General features: G+C 43.2%; 1 protein-coding gene across 4 annotated transcripts in view; it reads left to right on the top strand.

The window, feature by feature from the left end:
• Positions 1–23,739, top strand: part of NEDD9 (neural precursor cell expressed, developmentally down-regulated 9) — a 198,853-nt gene that overhangs the window by 17,211 nt on the left and 157,903 nt on the right. The gene's annotated exons all lie outside the window — the stretch shown is intronic.

The raw sequence follows: 23,739 nt of genomic DNA, 5'->3' as shown, positions 1-23,739 counted from the left end.
TCCTCAATGGAAAGAAACGGGATGTTTCTGCATTAACTAGAACACTTGAAAGGTAAGGAGGGGTGAGGGTGATTGAGAAATAATGATTTCAACAAACAGAACATTAAGTACTCTGTTTGTCAGACAGCGTGTTCCCATCTGGGGGGTGAGTGGCAGAAAATATAGTCGCCATCATGAGAAGAGCTCCCCTAAATCTGCCCACCCACCTCCGACTCTTGCTCCAGTCAGTTTTTCTGAGTGCCCAGCCTGCTACACTGACCCTCACCGCTCTTACCCCAGTGCCAGGGTGAGAGAGGCCAGGGAGCAGGTAAGGAAAGAGGAGAGGAAATGCAGAGGCTCCATTTGGCTTATAAAGGAACTGTACCATAATAGTTATTATTGTTTAAAAAAATAGCATGACATCCATTCCATTTCTCTCCCTCTTCTTCAAAGATATTTCAGCCTCAGGGACTTTCTGCTTGTTAGGGGGATGGCGAAAAATGCATGATAGATTTCTAGTTAGTAGGTAGAAGGGACGGGAGATTACATCCTAATACAGTAGGGTAACTGTTTTATTGAGCACTTAATATGTACTGAGCGAACACACCTGCTTTGATTCACAACCACTTAATGAGGGAACTTTGGAGCCTCCTTAAGGGTTACAAGCAAAAGCTGTGGAGCCAGCTTGCCTGGGTTCAAATCCTAGTTGTGCCATGTACCTGCTGTGTGGCCTTGGTGTAGTTACTGAACCTCTCCATGAATCAGCTTCCTCACCTTAAAATGGAGATAATTATAATGTCACACACCTTTGGCGGGAATTCCCAAGGCCACCCCCAGGTTCAATGACTCATTAGGAGGACCCACAGGATTCATCATAGAGACATACCCACAGCTAAGTTCTATTACCTCAAAGACAAATCAGAATCAGCAAAGGGGAAAGCAACAGAAGAAACCAGACATGAGCTACCAAGAGTCCTCTCCTAGGGGAGTCACACAGGACATACTTAACTCCTCCAGCAATGAGTTATGACAGGTATGAAATGTTGTCTACTAGGGAAGCTCAGTAGATACTTAGTGCCAGAGTTTTGATTTGGAGCTGGTCACTTAGACACCCTCTGTCTGGCATGTACACAAATTCCAGACTCCCAGAAGGAAAGCAGGTGTTCAGCATAAACCATGTTGTTTGCACACACAGTTAAGTCACAGTGAGCCACTCATATCATGGACCAGCAGGAACCCCTCACATGTTCCCAGATGCCAGCCAAGGGCCAGCCTTGCAAGCAGGATTGAGATAGCAGTCTCAGACCTGCTATGTGAACTCTTTACTGCTTGCTACCTTTTGATTGTTGTGAGATTACATAAGGTAATATATATATCTGTTGCTTACAACAGTGCTTAATTTGTGGGAAGCCCTACAGATTTTTTTAGCCCTTACTATTATGCGGAAAAAAAATACTCAGGTTTAGAATGACTACACAGTCAAAATGGAACAAACTGGAATCTGAATTCACATATCCCCAAAAAAGGTTCATGCATCTATTCACATCACCCTAACATGAGCAAAGTAGCATCCTTCTTCAAACCGTAACTGGGGATGGAGTTGGTGGGTCCCTCCCTTTTCAGGTTCAGAGAAGATGGAGCCTTTCATTCCAGTTGTGTTCTGAAGACAGAGCTTCTTGGAGCTATAAGCACCATTAGGTTGCTTCTTTCTCAGGTTAAACCACTCAGAGTGCATTTATGGTCTGGTACTTAATGCCCCACATGAGCATATTTTAGACTTCCCCCCCATTCCATGAGGCTTGCTTTGTTGATGTCCTTCATTTTTCAGGATACATATCCACAAATCCATAAGAATTTTCTTCCATAAGATCTAGATAGTGAATCATCTCACCGTAATTGAAATCATCCCATTGTAAACCATTTTTAGGCTTAAAAAAAAATCTGACAAAGAAATTTCTCCCACCTACCTCTCCCAATGCAAAGTAGTTAATCAATCTCTTTAATCATGGGATTACCTCTATCTTATCTTTCACCAGGTTTTCTGGTCTTTGGGTTATATCAATGGGCAGGGCAGCAGAATGTCCAATAGCTAGCTGTGAATGCTAAGCAACTGTAGTAGATGCCAAATCAGTTGCACCACCAAAGTCTATGCATTGAAATGAAGTCATTGACGTCAACCAATTTAGAGGTATCTTTTAGTATTTTTTTTTAAAGACGGATTTCAAAATGGGAACAGGGCTAGAAGAATCCTTTCAATTTTAAGTTAAAAAATATGCATCATCAATGCAGATTGCCATATGGTTGTAGAGTAAGATGAAACAGAGTCTGACAGCAATAGTTTATTTCAGCATTAGCATTGTTAGTTGTTATACATCTGTCACTTCCAATAAATGAAGATTTTGTAAACTTCTTAGTCATTTCTGTCCCCATAGATCCAAGAATAGAATTCACACATGGTGACTGTTTATTAAAGGTCTGCTCCATTAACACTCAAATGCTAATGCACTTCCACTTAATAAAAGAGCTTCATCTTTGGGTCTGGCAGCTCATGACATATCCCAAGTGAGTAGGAGACTATTTCCTGGATGACTATAGTCAATGCAGTGCCAGATTTTGACACCTACACAAATATCTCCCTTTGGTGAGAAAAGCAAGCAAGAGTTATAGTGAAAGAATAGTGTGACTGCAGTTCATACCATAATTTGAAGAACAAACAATGGCATCTAGAAAAAAATAAGATGTGAAGCTCATAGAATATAAGAATCAAAGTGCTCATGGTAGCCCTGGTTGCTACTAGCTGAGTCTACAGATGCTAATAAATGGCAGAAGACATGAAAAGGCAAAGCAAGAGGCAGAACACACAGAAGAGAGAGAAAGAGAGGGATGAAAATGGAATTATGTCAGTGTACTCATAAGTTTGGACTGCTAGAACCAAGTACCATAGACTAGGTGGCTTGTAAACCTCATATGTTTATTTCTTACAGTTCTGGAGACTAACATTCTGAAATCAGGGTGCCTGTTGAGGCCCTCTTCTGGGTTGCAGATTGCTGCCTTCTCATTGTATTCTCACATGGCAGCAAAAGAGGTAGAGAGCTCTCTGGGATCTCTTTCATAAGGGCACTACATCCATTCAGGAGGCTTCACCCTCATGATGTAATCACCTCTCAAAGCCCTCCCCTCCTATCACCATCACATTGCTGGTTGGGACTTCAATATATAAATTTGGGGGTGATACAAGCATTCAGTTCATTGCAACCAGCACAGCACAATTCATGAAGACTTTTTTCTTCTATGCAATCTCCCAAATATTCCTTGAATATCTGTACCTCTGCCTTTGCTCAGACTAATTTCTTCTTTTTCTCCATATGCCAGGCTCAGCTCACATACCACCTACTTCTTGAACACCCCAGCCCATCTCAGCCCCCATGCTTTCTCCCTCCTACAAACTCCTAGAGCTTCCATTGTGACGCTGAATGTTGTTCTTTAGGGTCGCAATTAGATTGTATAGGTGTTCTTCTTGTACTCCTAAGTTTCTTAAATAAAAATGACATGGTTTTTGTTCTCTCATCAGCTATAAGCATTTCCTAACCATCTGCTGTGAATAGGGATGATATACTTTAGGTTTTTGTCCCCACCCAAAAATCTCATGTTGAATTGTAATCTCCAGTGCTGAAGGTGGGGCCTGGTAGGAGGTGTTTGGATCATGGTGGTGCATCCCTCATGGCTTGGTGCTGTATTTGTGATAGTGAGGTCTGGTGAGATCTGGTTGTGTAAAAGTGTATGGTACCTCCCCCCTGCTCCCTGACACTCTGTCTCTCTCTCTTGCTCCTGCTTTCACCATGTGACATACCTGCTCCTACTCCACCTTCTGCCATGATTGTAAGCCTCCTGAGACCTCCCCAGAAGCAGAAGCCTCTGAGCTTTCTGTAAAGCCTGCAGAACCATGAGCCAATTTAACCCAGTCTCGGGCATTTCCTTATAGCAGTGCAAGAATGCCCTAATACAGAAGATAAAGAGGATATGATCTAGAGTTTGACTGGACTTTAACCAGAGCCCCCATCCCTACAACTCTGACCCCATGACACTGCTGTCTGAGCACACAGCTGTCCTTTAGCACGTTTAGCCTTGTTTTCTTATTTCCAGAACAAGCTGCTTATTTCTGGAGACCATTCCTCCACTATTTCACTTTTTGAATAAAGCTTGAGTACACCAAAAGTAAATGGCAATAAGAAAAATGTACCATACATGCCTCACACACATGTACGCTCACAGTCATACACACAAACAAGCTGATACATTAGTTTTACTTTGGCTCACCTCTAGAATCTGGGTGGACAGTCTGCTCTATGCCTTTTCTGTTCTTTCTCTTCCATTGTCCACAGAATATGAGGACCAAAGTGTTCATTGTTGCTTCTTGAATTCTGCATGCAGGCAAGGAGTGGTAGACTTCCCTGATGTATTAGTCAGTTCTCACACTGCTATAAAGAAATACCTGAGACTGGGTAATTTATAAAGAAAAGAGGTTTAATTGGCCCACGGTTCTGCAGGCTATACAGGAAGCATGATGCTGGCATCTGCTCAGCTTCTGGGGAGGCCTCAGGAAACTTTCAATCACAGCAGAAGGTGAAAGGGGAGAAAGCTCATCTTCCATGACTGGAGCAGGAGGAAGAGAGAGAGCAGGGAGGTGCCACACACTTTTAACCAATCAGATCTCATGAGAACTCACTCACTATCAGGAGAACAGCAACCAGGGAAAAATCTGCCCCCATGATGCAATCACCTCCCACCAGGCCCCACCTCCAACACTGGGAATTACATTTTGACATGAGATTTGGGTGGGGACACAGAGGAAACCATGTCACCTGGCTAAGTGGTGACCACACAGTTCTCACCTGTGTGTGGGTTATTCACTTTCTGCTCTTCCCTAAGACTCTCCTTAAATTCCTGGCAGACTCTTGCTCATGCTCTCCTTTGGGAGTTCTTCTTCTGCTCTATGATGCTTTCTGTATTTGAACCCTTTCCTCATATGTCACACCCTCTTCACCCCAATGGGGGTTTATTTTGCTTGATCACTCTTTAATCCATCTGTACTTTCCCTTTTGAGTGGCACCCAAGACTGAGCCTCATTCCAATAGCAGTGCCCTGGAACCACAGATTTGGGAGCTGAATAGGACTGTCATCTCTTTGCTGTGTCACACACTAGTGATGGAAGCCTGCAGAATTCTCCCACAGATGGACAGTTTAGTTATGAATCCCACACCAACTTCTGCTCATCAAACATCCTCCTTTTGTGATATAGGCAGAAATTTCAGAAGATTATTTGATAATGCCTTGTTTTATTTTTTTGACACAACTGTCAACCACGCCACTTCAAGATGTGGTTTGTCCCTCATGGCATGAAACAGGTCTCAAACGACTTGCAATCTGGCAACAAAATGGTACACCAACACATTAAACTCCTTCAACAGGAGAACATCTTCATGACAAAGACAGTGGTTCGCAGGTTGGACGCCAATCTTATAGGATGGGTTTCCTTGGAGTCCAGGGTTAACAACATGTGGCAACTTGTTTCGGATATTATGAAAGAGAAAAGTATTCAATTCTGCCTTAACCATGGCGGAAGCAGCCCTTGAGGAGCTGCTGTCATGACTTCCAGTCATCCTTCTAAAGGAAGATGTCTAGAAGAACGTGGGGCAAAAGTGAAGTTTGTACAGAGAATGAGAGGAACTTACAGATAACTTTGAACTGGCATATCTGTAGTTATCTCTATTAATGTGAATTTACAAAAAGTTAACTAGTGAAATAGGGACAGATAGGCATTTGTTTTCTGAAGCCATTTGGGTATGTCTTCATAATCCCAGGACATTGGGCAGAGGCTTCCTCTATCCTCTTTCTCAGAGAAATCCAAATATGGCAAATGACCCCTGTAGCTTCCTGGGCAAAGGCCCATTTGCTTCTGATTCTTTCAAGGGTAAACAGGAAGGCTTTATAGAAAGCTTCAGCTTGTTTCTCCAAGAGTTTCCTAACACAGATAAATACATACCTTCCCCTGACATCTCTCCACCCTGCCCCACGTGAAACCCTTGCTGGCTCTCTGTCTCTGTAACCCCTCTAGCCTTTCCTTTCTAGGGGACTTGCCAGCTTGCTACTCCACCTGGAGAACAGAACAGGATGGAGTAGAACAGGAATTTTCAATTCTCTCCTTTATATACAGAAGCTCTCTCAAGTCTCTCTAAGCTTTTCAGACTTAACGTGTCTCGTACAAAATATTTGTTCCTGACTCACCACTAAGAAGATGAACTGTAAGAATTGCACAGTTTGCCTCTCCCCCATGATAATATGCATAGCTAAGCCACAGCAAGGCTACCTTTCTCATTCTTGCTGCCTGCCGATGGTGTGATCTTAGCCCTTCTCTCAGTATTTGAATTTCCTCGGTCTTTATGAATGGTAAGAGTTAAGTCTCTCCTTGCAACACTCCCCCACCCACCATTCATCCCATAATCTTTCACATGGAAGACTGCATGTATTTTGTAAAACCAGGGAGAAAAGTCCTGATTCTAAATCAAGAGGCAATTATTAAGAGTGGCACGCCGGTCATTTTTCTTCCTTCCTCCAACCACCCTGTCAACCAACACCCACCATGTTCACAAAAGCCTCCAAGGCTACCTACAAGAAAATACCCAGCTTTCCTCTAGGGTGACTTGACTCTTCAAACTGCTTCTCAGTGGAAAACTTTTTAAATGCTCCATTTTATTTATTCTCTAACAGTTTTCCTGTCAACTAGGTTTGGAGGTGTTTTCTGAAACATGAATGCCGTTAATCCAACACCAAAAAGATTCCAGAACGTTCCAGGGCACACATGGCCAAGCCTTCCAGACCAGTTTGCACTGGAGGAGCGTTCTGCACTGGCAGGCGTTTCTGCAGCTTCTGACATCAGGGAAAAGGTGTTATTCCTACAGTGCTGCTGACGTTATGTAACAGCAGAGCCATTGCTTTTTTTTTTTTTTTTTTTTTTGACGGAGTCTTGCTCTGTCGCCAGGCTGGGAGTGCAGTGGCATGATCTCAGCTCACTGCAACCTCCGCCTTCCGGATTCAAGCAATTCCCCTGCCTCAGCCTCCCGAGTAGCTGGGACTACAGGCACGCAGCACGCACGCCCGGCTAATTTTTTGTATTTTAGTAGAGACGGGGTTTCACCATGTTGGCCAGGATGATCTCGATCTCCTGACCTTGTGATCCGCCCGCCTTGGCCTCCCAAAGTGCTGAGATAACAGGCGTGAGCCACCATGCGGCCCCATAGCTTCTTTAGTTGAATGGCTGCCTCTGGAGGCGGGACCCACAGGGACTGCCTGGGTGGAAGAAAGGCAGAGAAGGCTGCTTTCACTCATCACCGCAGACTCACTGCCATTCAGCTAGGCCGATCTTGTAGAACTGACGTAGAAAAGATTACTTCTCCATAAGTATAGGTTCTGGTCAGAACCAAACTCTCTTTCCAAGGACGGCTTCCTGCCTGTTTGTGCACACATCTTGTTTTCTTAGGGGCATTGGGACTGAATACTAATTAATCGACTGTCTGCATGATCAGCACGGAAGCAAGCGCCTGAAAAGAGAGTGAATCTTTTTTAAAAGTTACTTTATTATTTGTATTTATTTTCTGGGTGTTGTTTCTGATTCCAACAAGTTACATAAAAGTTGCAAAGCCAGTTAAACACCCTCTGAATGTTCCTGCAGAACTTGGACCGGGCGCTCCCTATTTAGTGGTTAATAACGGTCAGTGGCTTTCTCTTCCTTTCTAACTTTATTTGGGGTGTGCCTAGCCTTGAGGTCTGGGTTGTGGCCATGAATAGGTCTCTGTAGTCCAAGAAACATTTCTCAGACTACGGAAGATGTGTGGAAAGACAGTGCCAAGCTGCCTGCCGCTGTGGCAGCACCAACGGAGAAGAAAAACAAGCCAAAGGATGCGGGTGTGATCAGGGCCTGCACAGGGATTGGAGTGGTCATTTGGGGCTTCCAGAGGGATAATGACAAGTTTATCCACAGGAGTAAAGTGTTAGAGCAGCCAGAAGACGCTTGTGTAATGTCCCAGCAAATCAATTTAAAGACTTAAATATGACAACATGCTAAAGAAAGCCTGGAAGGAATTGGTGGGTGAAAAGGAAATCTGCCGGCCTTCAAAAGTGAAAAACGAAGCAAGATGGAGCTCCAAAAAATGGTGGCTCGACGAGAGCCCAGTGGGCTTGGCTAGAGGCTCCGGAACAGAAGGCCTCAGTCACCTCATTGTATTCAGCACAGTCTCTAAAGCTGAGAGCAGGAAATCCTGTTGCCCCACCCATGTCCTCAGCTGAGGTCCCATGAGACAATATTCCTTAGATACCAGCAGAAACTTTTCTTACATGCGAAGGGGTGTAATTCACAATATTCTTTAGAAAGATGGTTGAAAGGTCACGTCATTCAGGCCATAAAACATTTATCCACACATTTATTCATCAATAATTTACTGAGTGCTATACCAGGGGGAGGAGAAAGGGTGGGGGGTGGGTTACAATGATGACAACGATTAAAGAGACCAGTCAAGACACTCAAGTGAGCCTGTGGTCTAAAATGATGCTACTGAAGGTGGCAGATGCCCACCTGGGAGTATCTTAGAAATGCAAATTCCAGCCCCGCCCAGCCTTACTGAAACAGAAACCCTGGGGGTGGGGCCCAGCCATCTGTGTTTTAACAAGCTTTCCTGATGCACGGAAAATTTAAGATGTATGGGAACATGGTGTCTCAAACAATGACGTGTCCTGGCCATTTGCGAGATGTGTGGAAAGTAATATATTATTAATGATAGTTAGCATACCGACATTTGTGAATAATTTATATGTATGTCACCTGCAAAGATTTTGTAAAAATACAGATCCCTGGCTCCACCCAATTCCAATGGAGTAGAAATATCCAGGTGTGGTAGCCAGTACTTAGTTTTAAGACTTCCCAGGTGACTCTTAGGATCAGTCAGGTGGGGGAACCAGTGGTCTATAAGAGCCATTTGCCCCATAACAAAGAGAAAAAATCATGGAATTCTAGAGGGAAGTCCCTCGGAGAGCAGGTTTCCCCACTCCACTAACAAATGTTAGGCAGATCTCAATTGAAACACATACAAGAGAAACTCCAACTGCAGCACAAATGGAGTGAAGGTTGCTTCATACTTTCCTTTCTGCAGTGGCTGTTGCAGCCCTTAGTAAAAATCTAGAGCTCTCAGCTGGGCATGGTGGCTCACGCCTGCAATCCCAGGACTTTGGGAGGCCAAGGTGGGCAGATCACGAGGTCAGGAGATCGAGACCATCCTGGCTAACACGGTGAAACCCCGTCTCTACTAAAAAATACAAAAAATTAGCCGGGCGTGGTGGCGGGTGCCTGTAGTCCCAGCTACTGGGGAGGCTGAGGCAGGAGAATGGCGTGAACACAGGAGGCAGAGCTTGCAGTGAGCAGAGATTGAGCCACTGCCCTCCAGCCTGGGCGACAGAGCGAGACTCTGTCTCAAAAAAATAATTAAAAAAAAAACCTAAAGCTCTCAAAAATATGGTTTGAAAACCATGGATGTTTCTAGCACCACCTCCTCCTCCTGCCACATAGGACCCATTCATTGATGAAGAAACCAAGGCTCAGAAAAGTAAAATGACCTGAAAACGTGTGACTGACCATTCAGGTCTGCCCAAGACTAAAGGCATCCCAGAAATTAGAGCGTTCAGTTTTAAAACAGGGACAGTCCCAGACCAACCAGGATGAATTCGTCACCCTAGGTCGGAGACGTCACGACACCCACAGTTCTTGCGTTTTGGCTGATTTATGATTGTTGTTGTTGTTGCTATGATGCCATATTACTGCAAGAATTCAAATTACTATTGGTTTTTAATTTTTAAAAAAATTTTTCTAGCCCCTTGAGAAGTTCTTACTAAATTACTATGGTTTTCTTTTAAAAACCATATTTGTTTTTATTCCCTCATTCCAGAAGGATTTAAGGGAGTAATACCCTTATTTTATGTGTTTTGAAATACTTGTAAGTATTCTAAAATACTCTGGACTATTCCTGTGTCCATGTCTCCTCTATCTGACTTCAGACCCACCACACCATGTGCATTTTCTCTTTGGCTTCCATATATTTGTGTGATGTTTGCTATGGCACCTACTGTGCCCTACTGAGATCTGTGTATTAGTCAGAACTCTTTAGCTTGCCAGTAAAAGAAAACAAGGATGGAGCATGTCAGCTTGGGTAGCAGAAAAGAGCTTCAGGCACAAGTGGATACAGGGTCTCCACCTCATCAGAACATGGTCCCTCTTTGAACCCATAGCAAGATGGTCACATGCAGCTCCACACACCCGCATCCTCCCAGCAACCCAGCTGACGGCATCTTGTCCCCAGCAGCTTTTGTAAAAGTCCCTAGGATGAACTCTGTTTGGGCTGACTTGTGCTATGACCCTTCCCTAAACCAGTTGCAGCCCCCAGGACAATGGAATACTCTGATTGTCCAGACTGTGGCCATGCACCCACCCCTGGCACCAGGGTCTAAGAAGAGAGAAATGCAAGTCTCCCAAAATAAAGTCAAAAGATGGTTCCTAGAAGCAGAGGAGGAACAGATGCTGGGTAGGTGAAAACAGCCAATGTCCATGGTAGTCTTAAACAGTTCAAGAGGGCTGACCAACTGATTGGCTGATGCACGGGCAACAGCATGCAGCCCCATGTCTTCCTCTATCCCCACTCTGCTGAGATCTAGGTACTATTTTCCCCTGAAACACTAGGTTGCAAGACTCCAAGGTCATCATTGTCAGTTCTAATTTTGAAGACACGCACCACATTTAGCTGAAGCTAGCAGCAGCCCCAGAACCCATGGGACTCCATCCGAAAAATGATAAGCCCTTTGCTGGGCCCCCAAATATGGAGCTCCTGAGAGTGAGGAGCTGGTGACTCATGTTCTCTGTGCTTTGGTTGCCCCCACGTTTTCCAGCTGGGTTGGTGACGTGGGACTCAGTACTTTCTTCAATGCGTCCTGTACACAAAGAATAAATAGCCCCGGAGCTCTTTCTTTTTCTTCCTGCCTTTCTTCCTGTAATTCATTCTCAGCCCAACTCGGCTTTGTTCAAACCACAGTATTTCACATTGCCTGGCAAGTTCTGACACAGCTGCTTGCTTTATTCTTTCAGTCTAATGTTAAGCCAGAGGTAAAGTTATACCTTGTGGCTAATTTTTAGTCTGTAAACCTTATCCCTTGTTCAAGCCGAAATCTTAGATTAAATCAGCATGAAAATGCCAGCTCCCCCAAGACCGTTGAATTATGGCCCCCATCACTCTTCCTGCCCTGACATTCATTTGAGTCCCTTTCAACTTTTACAAGTTGTTTTCTCTTATCCATGAGCAAGGTGGTGGCTTGGGTCTCTTTAGGCAATTTTCTTTTCTTCTTAATCACCCTGCCCCTATTCCATCCAATCTATTTCAATTTCTATATAATCATGTAATACATCTCTAATTTGAGTCACCAGGTTTTCCACGTTAAAGGTGGGCTTTAGGAATGTTTATTTTACAAACTAATAAAACTTCCAGTCCTATGGACTCTAACTAGTAGTGGGGCCACTGTGTCAGCTTCCCAGAGCTGCTGTTACAAAGTACCATAAACTGGGTGGCTTCAGATGACAGAAATAGATTTTCTTACAGTTCTGGAGGCCAGCAGTCTGAAATCAAGGTGCTGGCAGGGCCACGCTCTTTCTGAACCTTCAAGGGGAGGATCCTTCCTTGCCTCTTTCAGCTTCCAGCAGCCCCGGGCATTCCTGGGCTTGTGGCAGCATCTCTCACACCTGTGCCTCCATCTTCACAGGGCCGCCTTCTCCCTCTGCATCTCTTTCACACAGCGTTCTCTTCCCCTTTTACAAAAACAGCAGTCATATTGGATCAGGGCTCGCCTTCATGACCTCATCTTAACTTGATGAAATCTGCAAAGATCTTATTTCCAAATAAAGTCACATTCGCAGATGCAAGGAGATAGGACTCCCACATACCCTTTCATGGGGAAGGAAGACACAATTCAACCCCTAGCAGCCAGGAAAGAGAAAAACAGGGACAGAAAAATAACTCTTTGATCTTGGTCAACCAAAAAGGGGATCCTGATGTTCTCAGAGGATGTTCACCCAGAAAGAGCCTGGGACCCCAACAGGAATATCTGGAGATGGAGGTGAAAGCCTAGCAGCAAAGGTGATCGCTCAAGAGGGCAGGAGAATCCACTGGAGGGCAAAAGCCAAGGACACATTTGTGCTTGAAGAGCCTACTGTGTGCCACATGTGCTTTTATCCCATTGAATCCTCAAATAACTCTGCCAAAGAGTTGCTATTATTCTTTTTTAATACATGGAGAAACTGAGGCTCTGATTACATAATGAGACCCAGATTATACACCTATAAGTAGAAAAGCGAGATCATGATTGCTATTACCGCTGTCACTTCTGTTTTTAATAGGCATTGGATCTCTTGTGCTACTATACACCAAGGATGTTAACTGAGATCTTCACAGCTCACAAAGCTAGATATTGATGGCCTTATAGAGATGAAGAAACAGAAGCTCAAAGAGTTTCAATCACTTGCCTGAAGTCACACAAGTATTACATAATTCAGCCAAAATTTAAACTCCGGTCTTTCTGACTGGCAGGACCATTCCTTACCATGATGCCATGTTGCTGGTGGACATTAGGGTATCTAAACTAGGGTAGTCCTAGCTTCAGAGAAAGAAGCTGTATAAAGAAACCAAATGATTATACTTGAGGCTTAACTAAAGCAATATAAAAAGTGTATGTTCTCGGGGGAATGGGCAAAACAGAAGAGAAAGAGGCCGGCCACCGAGCGGCTGTGGGTGAATGAGTTAACCAAAGAGCAAATGTCTGAGTTGGATAATGAAACAGCAGAGCAAGTGGGCTCAGTGTCTGTAAACATCTACACTGCCCATGAGGACAAGATCTGTATGCTCCATCTACACCCAGAGGCTGAAGGAATGCCTGTGGTGTAGACAACTCACTTTTCTAGAGAAATGGAGAAGGGATTAGACATGTTAACCCTGAAGAAAAGGAAACTTGGGGTAGGGTAGGCTCAGAAAGTCTTCAGAGGTTGGGAATGTGGCCCGTGAAAGAGCAGGGAGACTGGAAAGGGACCCTGCCTGTGGAGGCAGCTCTGGGCCCCACTTGAACACACACGGGTGAACCACTTGACCCACCTTACAGTGAAAGAAGCTGGCACCTGTGGACCACTGGAGAAACCTCAGTAGCCATCTGGTGTTCCCCAATGACTGTGTTGCTCACAACCCTCAAGAGTCCTTTGTTGCTTTTGGAATTGTAGGGCTGGCAAGATGTCTTCACCCACTGCTAGATTCATGGCTGAGGCCCCTATAATGAAGGACAGATGAACAAGAGAAGAACATACAAATGCATAGAATATAAGTTTTACATGACACAGAAGCCTTTGAGGGGAAATGAAGAACCAGAGAAACAGGGAAACCTGTGTATTTGCTATGCTAGATTGGATGAAGAGTGGACAGTCATGGAGAGGCATGACCGAGCAAAGCGGGTGATAACCTGGAGGGAATGTCACCACATCTGTTGGCTCAGATTCTCCTCTGTGTCCTTGTGTCTTCAGAAAAAGGATGTTCCTTTCCTCTGAGTATGCGGGCATCACTCACACCAGGGTCCAATGTCCTACTTCAGGGGAAAGTCAGGAAATACTTCCTGGGACTGATGACCTGCCTCAGAGAGAAGGGTAGAACAAGGGAAGGTGAGAGTGGCCTTTCTGCTTTTGCTGTTTTCTCAAATGCCAATTTTCTATTTTCAGGGGCAATATGTCCTGAACCCCATCAGGATGAAGCCCCAGCTCCATGAAGCCCCTCTTGAACTGGTCCATCCTACTGTTCCAGTCTCAGCTCCCTCTGCTCCGGGCCTTGAACTTCACATTCCAGCCTGGGGACTCCTGGCAGTTCCCTAAATATGCAAAGAGCTCAGCTTTCTTTCCTGGTCCTGGTCACTTGGCCCTCTCTGTCTCTCCCCTCCTTCTTCCCATCTCTCTTCCTTTCTGGCTCATGTCCCTCGCACATGCTGCAAACTCTTCCTGGAACATCTCCCTTCCACCTATGAATCTCTTGCCAGCTCACTTCTTTTCTCCCTTTAAGAATCCACTTCTCAAAAGAAAATGGCAACTCTGTGAGGTGACAGAAATGCTGATTCGCTTGATCATTGTGGCGTCCACAATGTATATATAAAACAAGTTGTACACATTACCATGTATAAATTTGTGTTTGTCAATTATATGTCAAGAAAGACAAGGAGGTGTGGAAAGACTGCACCTCTGTCAAGACACCTTTCTGACCACCCCCCGACCCTGGATGACACTCCCTGACATGAGCCCCCGAGTGTTTACCTACGCTATGTGTATCAGGGCATCCCGACCACTTGCTCACTCACCTGTCTCCCCACTGTGAGGTCAGCGGCAGGGCCTTGTTCAGTGTCTTAGTCATATCCCCTCCAGCACCCACCATGACCTCTGGCACTAAGTAGGGGCTCAATAAGCCAATCATTGTGTTGATGTACCAGTGACATTGAGGGAAGACCAAGCTCGCCGACCTCTAAGATCCTGTCCACTCTGAGAGTCTGTGAGTCTGTATTTCTGCTCCCACAGTTAGTCACGGAGGAAGTTGCCAAAGCAGATGATGAGACTTCTGTTTGGGGTTGCCCAGGTCTGCCTGGCCTTTGCAATTTGTAATCAGGTCCTTTGAAAGAGAAACTGAACTGAGAGAAAAACACAGTTTGGATGAGGCAAGAGTTGCAAAATAATGAGTTATGTAATGGTGATGGTGGCCTGTGGTAGCATCTTTGGCCCTGCCCAGATGATACAAGACTTTGTATGTATACCCTTGAGCATGGCCAAGAGGACTATTGTCAAAACCACGGCTTAAGTGTTCAAAAGCCTCTTTTCCCATAAGGTGTTGCCTCTTGAGGTCAGACTGAAATCCTGTACCTGTAATAATTTCCTCCTTAGGACTGGATATACATGAAAAGATTGGAGATATATATGTACCTTTTTTATATGCCATGTAAATGGTATAAACCTTGCACTCTTTGGCCATTAACAGCCAATTGTCAATTAGTTTATTGTGTATTAGATCAAACTGTATTGCCCAGGCCAGCTCCTGAAGAACTGTGAACTATGAACATCTCAGCCTAGAAGGATAATGTGACCTTCAATTTGCACACCATCCATTGTCTCTTTCAAACTAAGAGCCTCTCTAAGCTAGATAGACCAGGGATTTTTTTTTAACTTTTATTTTAGGTTCAGGGGTACATATACAGGTTTGTTACATAGGTAAGCTCATGTCATGAGGGATTTTGTATAGATTATTTGGTGACCCAGGTACTAAACCTAGCACCCATTAGTTGTTTTTTCTGCTCCTCTCCCTCCTCTCACCCTCCACCCTCAGTTAGTTCCCAGTGTGTGTTGTTTCCCCACATGTATCCATGTGTTCTTATTATTTAGCTCCCACTTATAAGTAAGAACATGCAGTGTTTGGTTTTCTGTTCCCGATTAGTATGCTGAGGATAATGGCTTCCAATTCCATCCATGTTTCTGCAAAGAACATGCTCTCATTCTTTAATATGGCTGCATAGCATTCCATGGTGTATATGTACCACATTTTCTTTATCCAGTCTATCATTGATGGCCATTGTGGTTGATTCCATGTCTTGGCTATTGTGAATAGTGCTACAATAAACATAATATGTGAATGTGTCTTTATGATGGAATGATTTCTATTTCTTTGGGTATATACCCAGTAATGGAATTGCTGGGTCAAATGGTATGTCTGTCTTTAGGCCTTTGAGAAATCACCACGCTGCTTTCCACAATGGTTGAACAAATTTACACTCCCACCAATGGTATATAAGCATTCCCTTTTCTCCACAGTCTTGCCAGCATCTGTTATTTTTTTATTTTTTGTTAATAGCCATTCTGACTGGTGTGAGATAGTATCTCATTGTAGTTTTGATGTGCCTTTCTCTAATGATTAGTGGCATTAAGCTTTTTTCATATGCTTGTTGGTCACATGTATGTCTTCTTTTGAAAAGTATCTTTTTATGTCCTTTGCCAAATTTTTGATGGCGTTGTTTTTTCTTGTAAATTTGTTAAAGTTTCTTATGGGTTCTGGATATTAGATAGATGTAAGATGCATAGTTTGCAAATATTTTCTCCCATTCTGTAGGTCGTCTGTTCCCTATGGTGATAGTTTCTTTTGCTGTGCAGAAGCTCATTAGTTTAATTAGATCCCATTTGTCAATTTTTGCTTTTGTTGAGATTGCTTTTGGCATCTTTGTCATGAAATCTTTGCCAGTTCCTAAGCCCAGAATGGTATTGCCTAGGTTGTCTTTCAGGGTTTTTATAGTTTTGGGTTTTACATTTAACTCTTCAGTCCATCTTGAGTTGATTTTTTGTATATAGCATAAGGAAGGGATCCAGTTTCAATCTTCTGCAAATGGCTAGCCAGTTATTCCAGGACCTTTATTGAACAGGACTCCTTTCCCTGTTGCTTGTTTTTGTCAACTTTATCAAAGATCAGATGATTGTAGGTGCACAGCTTTATTTCTGAGCTCTCTATTCTGTTCCATTGGCCTGTGTGTCTGTTTTTGTACCATGCTGTTTTGGTTACTGCAGCCCTGTAGTATAGTTTGAAGTTGGGTAGTGTGTTACCTCCCGCTTTGTTCTTTTAACTTAGGATTGCTTTGGCAATTCAGACTCTTTTTTTGGTTCCATACTAATTTTTAAATAGTTTTTTCTAGTTCTGTGAAGAATGTCATTGGTAGTTTGATAGGAATAGCATTGAATCTGTAAATTGCTTTGGGCAGTATGTCCATTTTAATGATGTTGATTCTTTCTATCTATGAGTACGGAATATTTTTCTATTTGTTTGTGTCATCTCTGATTTCTCTGAGCAGTGTTTTGTAGTTCTCATTGCAGAGATCTTTCACCTCCGTGGTTAGCTGTTTCCTAGGTATTTTATTCTCTTTGTAGCAGTTGTTAATGGGATTGTGTTCTGCTCTCAGCTTGACTGTTGTTGGTGTATAGGAATGCTCGTAATTTTCGTACATCAATTTTGTATCCTGAAACTTTGATGAAGTTGCTTATCAGCTCAAGGAGTGTTTGGGCAGAGACTATGGGGTTTTCTAGCTATAGGATCATGTCATCTGCAAACAGAGATAGACTTCCTCTCTTCCTATTTGGATGCCCTTTATTTCTTCTCTTGCCTGATTGCCCTGGCCAGAGCTTCCAATACTATGTTGCATAGGAGTGGTGAGAGAGGGCATCCTTGTCTTGCTCCAGTTTTCAAGGGGAATGCTTCCAGCTTTTGCTCATTCAGTGATGTGCCGGCTGTGAGTTCGTCACAGATGGCTCTTATTGTTTTGAGGTATGTTTCTTCAGTACCTAGTTTGTTGAGAGTTTTTAACATGAAGGGATGTTGAATTTTATTGAAAGCTTTTTCTTCATCTATTGAGATGATCACGTGGGTCTTGTCTTTAGTTCTATTTGACCCATCACATTTATTGATTTGCACATGTTGAACAAGCCTTGCGTCCCAGGGATAAAGCCTACTTGATTGTGGTTGATTAGCTTTTTGATGGCTGCTGGATAAGGTTTGCTAGTATTTTGCTGAGGGCTTTTGCATCAATGTTCATCAAGGATATTGGCCTGAAGTGGTTATTTTTGTTTGTTTGTTTTGTTTTGTTTTTCTTGTTGTGTCTCTGCCAGGTTTTGGTATCAGGATGATGCAGGCTTCATAGAATGAGTTGGGAAGGAGTCCCTCCTCCTCAATTTTTGGGAACAGTTTCAGTATCAGCTCTTCTTTGTACATCTGGTAGAATTTGGTTGTGAATCCATCTGGTCCTGGGCTTTTTTTGGTTTGTAGTAGGCTGGGGATTTTTATCCCAGATTTATAAATAAAGAAATTGAGTCTCAGAGAGAAGTGACTTGCCCAAAGTTGCAGCTTATGAAGATAAAAAGAAGTGGCCAGACATCCGATCTTTGTACCCCAGTGCTCCTCTCCACTTTGTACCCCAGTGCTCCTCTCCACCCTGCACCTCTTGGGCTTGCTCTTCTGGTGGAAACACAAGGACCTGAGGTGAAGCTGGAGAGTGGAGGGGATGGTGGAGAGGGCTGAGGAGAGCAGCTGGTGAGTTGTGCTTTGGGGCCTCTTAGCCCATGGAGATACATGAAGGATGAGGGGAAGGGGTTGGAGCATAGAAATGGAGTTTGGGGAGCAGGTAACAGGAGAAGCTGGCTGACCTTTCACAACACAAATTTCAGGCCAGTCCTAACTAAGATGCTCTGGGCTGAAGCCAACTGAGCATGAGCTCCCACAGAGAAAAGAGGTTTGCACATCCTCTCCACATGGGTGCCCATGAGCCAGGCCCCTACTAAGCACAAATTCAGGGTTGCTGCCCTAAGCAGCTACTGGCTGAGTGATCAAAGCAAGTCAAGAGCCTTGAAAAGTTGAAAGTGGCTGCTCAACCAGCAGTCAGTCCAGATCCTATCTGTAACTCCAGTCCTCCCCAGCCCCCTCCTTCCCTGACGAGAGTCCAGGCCAGCCTCAAACAGAAACTATGGAGATGAATCAAAGACAGAGCCAAGACATCTTTGCCTGTGAATTCTAGTGTATCCATCATAATTGGGTTTATTTTACCCAGTAAAGAGAGGGCTTTCAACTCACCTGGGGGGAGGCCTCCGAGCCTTCTTATAACAGCACAACAAAAGTGAACCACAGACATTTGTTCCCTTAATTAACAGCGTTGCTCTTTCGGGTGGGTCTTGAACTGTTAGCACTGGTCTCCCACATTCTTTAGTCAGTTAAGGGCTGCCACCATCATGACATGGAATAGTAGGACTGAGAGAATGTACTGAATCAGTACCTAGTGCAGAACAAAACCCTTCCGTGGAACATAAAAGGTACAAATATTACATTCACAGCCGTGTTTGTTCATTCAAAGAGCATCTTCTGAGCACTTTCTGTGTGCCAGACACTGTCCCCAGTGCTGGAGAAAATAGACAAGATCCCTGTTATCATGGAGCTTATATGCTAATGGTGGAGACACAAAAAAGCCAAAGAAATAAATAAACACACTAGACCATGTCTGAGAGTGGCAAGTGCCATGAAGAACCTGAAAATGAGATATGGTGTTGTAGAAGATGCCTTAGATAGGGAGGTCCTGGGGGCAGAGTACCTGGAGGTCTGAGATCAGAGCTTTTACGCAAACAGAGCAGGTGCAGAAGTTGTGTTCAAGGAACAGCCAGGAGGCCAGTTGGCCTGCAAGGCATGAGCCAGGGAATGGTGGTACAAGATAAGCTTGGAAATTGTTTATGCTCTATCTCTCACACTTACTTGGCCTTTGATCTCAGCTAAAATGCTGCTTTACTTCCTACTGTATTGGTGTTTGCAACCAATGCATGATGTGTCATGTACTTTCTACTCAGAGAAAAGTCCTCTACCAGTGTTGATGAGGGTGAAAAGATCATTCCTACTCCAGGAAGTCTCTTTGGAAACTTGGTGGCAGAAGACAGGAGAGCTAAGAGCAGTTCCCATCTTGTATGATCTAAGGTTCCCCTGGACGTGAAGCCACGATCCCCTGCAGCTATCACAGCATAGGGATGTGCGGAGATCCTGGCTCCACATATAGTTGGCAGGAGGTGAGTCTCCTTTAAGGTGTTCAAATGTAGCACACACACACACTCTCTCTCTCTCTCACCTGCTGTCTTGCTCGATGCTCCATCTCTTCTATTGCTGTTCTGAGAACCAAGACAGCTCCATGTACAAGTAACTCAAAACCCTGACACTCCCTCACACTGCCCAAAACAAGACACTGTCAAAATAAGTCACAGATGTCACAGTTCCTTGTCACTCAGTTTTCTTGGCTTAGATTTAAAGCATTAAATCAGCTCATCTTCATCTCTCATTCCCCAGCCCCAGCTCTTCCCTGCTGAGTTATCTTTGATATTCCCTTGGGTGGATTTCTTCTCCCTCCTTCTTCTCTAAGAATCTGTAAGTTTATTTTCTCTCTTACTCTCACTCCCCTTCTCATCCTGCCTCACCCCGGTCCCTCTTTCTAAGCCCTCTTCTCCGCCACCCTATTCTAGACAAGATCTTACAAAAATACCTTTCTTCCATAATATCTTCTCTACTTCCACAAGAATTCCCCCAGATTCCTTTCCTTTTTATTGAAAGGGCTGACTCCTGGCATTTATAATTTTAACCAGCAGAAGGGCTTGAAATGAGAAGTATGAGTACTCCCGACTCTTTTCCACACCTGATTCCCAATCTCCAGGTTTTTTTGAATACTGACTATAATGGGTGGAGAGTAGGGGAAAAGAAAGAGAGATGGGAAAACAAGAAATGAAAGGGATTTTTAGTAATAAAAGCAAATGAGGAGATAAGGTAACTGTGTTCTGAACATCAGGGCTGGAGAGGCTGATGCTCATGATGGACACATGAGGAGAGGTGCAGTGCTGGCTAACAACCTGGACACAGCACCAAGCAGATTGTAGTCACATGCTAAAGCGTGTGCTATGCCATCTAGGTGCAATAGAGATCAGCCATAGGCTGGAGTTTGCCCCGAAGGAGGTGGCATTGAGGTCACACACTGCAGAGTCATCCACATGACTTTGTAGATTGGAATCTTATTTTATCAACTGCTTACCTGAAATAAACATGCCCCACCTGAAACTTAAATGCAGCTTGATCTTTTCTTTGGAAGAGTGTGATGCTTACGACAGGAATGTGTTGCCATGGGATGCTGCTGATATTTTGTCCACACTCCTATCTTAGCCTTTCGCCACTTTGAAGGCGCCCTCTTTCTCCAGGATAAACATCTTCAACAACAGGGACTTTCCAACAGAGTGGACCAGGTGAATTTTTTTAACTCTCTGGAATTTGATGTTATGTGAGATTTCTAACTGTGGAATTGTGCTCACATTCATGTTAGAATATTATGTCTATCACATATTCTTATCAGCACATTTTTGTAGCCAGAGATGTATGCAACCCAAGTGTCATGAGCCCACTACACCTAAGAGTTTAGACTTACTAATTCCCTGAAAACTTAAAAGAGGCCAGGATGTAGTAGATTGCTTGGTGATAGATAGCAGCCTACTCACCCTGTCTCTTGAGAAATAACTTCACTTCTCTCCCCCTTATCCTAATTCTCTAAAACACTCCTATCTTCCAATGGATAAAGTACAGACAGATATCTGGTTACCTTTATTGTAAACATCTATAGTTCACCCAAGAGCCTAGATGAAGCACCTCACATAGCATGCCAACTGCTGGCCCGTGTATTTAGTCTATGTTTAATACCCTTTTACTTAGGTTTCTTGCCCTGTAAATTGGAATTAGACTAAAATCTGGTGTCTTGAGTTTCACAGCATATTAGTACAGTATGATTTTAGCCTGTCTACTCATCTTATATCTGATAACAGTAAAGAAGGTAAATTCATTCATTCATATATTCCTTTATTCATTCATTCATGTAAATTTATTGAGCATGCATTTTGTGCTAGGCACTGTTCTTGGTATGGTCCACAGCTCTGAACATAACAGGCAAAAGTTCTTGCCCAAATGGAAGTTACATTCTAGGAGGTAATATAAAGCAAGACAAAAATATCCAGTGGGTTAGACAGAGATATGTGCTAGGGAGTAGTGGAGTAGTGGGGTGCAGTTTTAAATAGGGTACTCAGGGAAAGCCTCATTGAGAAGGAACTTTTTTTTTTTTGAGACAGAGCCACCTTCTGTTGCCCAGGCTAGAGTGCAGTGGCGCCATCTCCACTCACTGCAACCTCTGCCTCCCAGATTCAAGCAATTCTCCTGCCTCAGCCTCCTGAGTAGCTGGGATTACAGGCGCATGACACCACACCCAGCTAATTTTTTGTACTTTTAGTAGAAACGGGGTTTCACCATGTTAGTCAGGCTGGTCTCAAACTCCTGACCTCATGATCCACCCGCCTCAGCCTCCAAAAGTGCTGGGATTACAGGCATGAGCCACGGCACTGGGCCGAAGTTACCTTTTTTAAGGTTTTTTTTTTCAGCCAATGTTACCATGGTGTAATTTATCTTCTGTAAAATTCCCACATTTGAAGTGCACAGATGAGTGGCTTTTGACTAATGTATACATCCACTACCCTAATCAAGCTACAGAAAATTTCCATTTCCTTGAAACGTCCCTCTTTCTTTTTCATATTTAGTCTCCTACTCCCACTCAAGCTACCACAGATACTATTTACATCATTATAGGTTAGTTTTTCCTGTCCTAGAATTTAATATGCAACTATGCATGTTAAGTCTTTTGAATGTGGCTTCCTTTGGTTAGTTGAAGCCATGTTACCGCATTTATCAGTCATTATTTTTTTATTACTGAGTCTATTGTATGAATGTTTTATAATTTGTTTACTCAGTTACTTATTGTTTCTAATACTCTTCATTCTTTGTGTGGTTTCTTCCTGGTACTATTCTCTTTATACTGAAGAACGTCCTTTAGCATTGCCTGTAGTTCAGATCTGCTTGTGATGAATCTTCTCAGATTTTGCTTATCTGAAAATGTCTTCATTTCACCTTCAATTTTGAAGACTATTTTTATTCAATTTGTATAGAATTCTGTGTGAATAGGATTTTTACATCTCCAAAGATGTTGTTTCATTGTCTTCTAGCCTCTACTGTTTCTGATGAGCACTAGTAATAATTCTTAACTTTGTTCCTCTGTATGTGTCTTTTTCTTTGGCTGCTTTTAACATTCTGTCTTTATCTTCAGTGTTCAGTCATTTGACTGATGTACTTAGGTGGGGCTTCCTTTATCTTCATCCTACTTGGGCTTCATGGATTTTTAAGTCATTTTTTAAAATTTTGGGAAGCTCTTGGCCACTATTTCTTCAGATATTTCTTCTGCTCTCTCTCTCTCTCTCTCCTCCTTCTGGGACACCAAATAGACGTAAGTTAGACTGTCTGATATTGTTCCATAGGTCTATGACCCTTTGTTCATTTTTTCCTTAGTATTTTTTATTTCTGTTCTTCAGATTTGATATTTTCTACTGCTATGTCTCCAACTCCACTTTTTCTTCTATCATCTCCAACCTGCTGGCAAGCTCCTCCGGTGAATGATTCACTTCAGGCATTGCACAATTCTAGAATTTCCATTTGTTTCTTTTTAGGGTTCCCATTTATCTACTAAAAATTCCTCATTCACTCACAACTTAGGGCCATTTGTCTCTAATTAATTAATATATTTTTTGAATATATATTGTAAAACATATATGTTTTAATGTCTTTATTTTCTAAATCCAAGATTTGGTCCATCTTAGAATAGTTCCTTTGCTTTTATTTTTTACTATGGATTACACTACCCTTGTATGGTTTTTGTTGGTTTTTATGTCTAGTGATTTATCATTGAATACTGGGCATTGTGAATGTTACATTGTAGAAGGTCTAGCTCAGCACTCGTCAATAGTACCTGCAATGAAGAAAGTGTTCTGTGTCTGCACCATCCAATAGGACAGCTGCTGGCCACATGTGGCTATTGAACACTTCAATGTGACTAGTGTGACTGAGGAACTCAATTTTAATTTTAATCTAAATGTTCGCATATTTACCCCCAGAACTTCTCAACCTCTGTTATACTGTTTCAGTCTCAACCTCATAGAAGCTGACATCTGGCAAGCCTCTGATGGTTTTC

Source organism: Pan troglodytes, chromosome 5 (genome assembly GCF_028858775.2).
Source record: "Pan troglodytes isolate AG18354 chromosome 5, NHGRI_mPanTro3-v2.0_pri, whole genome shotgun sequence".
In the NCBI taxonomy this organism is placed as follows: Eukaryota; Metazoa; Chordata; class Mammalia; order Primates; family Hominidae; genus Pan; species Pan troglodytes.
Note: the sequence above shows the minus strand (reverse complement) of the source record. Positions and strands in the feature narration are given on the sequence as shown.